Source organism: Cupressus sempervirens, chromosome 7 (genome assembly GCF_028749045.1).
Source record: "Cupressus sempervirens isolate cs-2001-9-10 chromosome 7, ASM2874904v1, whole genome shotgun sequence".
NCBI classification, from domain to species: Eukaryota; Viridiplantae; Streptophyta; class Pinopsida; order Cupressales; family Cupressaceae; genus Cupressus; species Cupressus sempervirens.
Window position 1 is genome coordinate 688,570,951 of NC_143124.1, and position 347 is coordinate 688,571,297.

Below are 347 nucleotides of genomic sequence, written 5' to 3' on the forward strand. Positions count from 1 at the left end.
CAGATGGCGCAATTTCGGAAAAAGGTTTGGCAGCGGTTGCCAGCCCTCACCGCGTCTACTCGGTGATTTTAAAACTCGATCTAAAACGGGAGCCCTCGTCTAGCACCTCCGTCCGGTGTTGCTTGCTTGGGTATTGCATAAATTTATGCGATCTACACGAATCCCCCAACGAATGCCTACGCTTGGACCCTCTCTTAGATCACCTTCTTCGATCACTCGACCGATGCAACTACGGAAGAGACTTGGTAGCGGTTGCCATTCTACAGCGCGTCTGTTCAGCGATTTTGAAGTTGATCTAATGGCGAGCCCTTGTCTCTAGCCATGAGGTGGGTGCTTGGCGCTCTAGC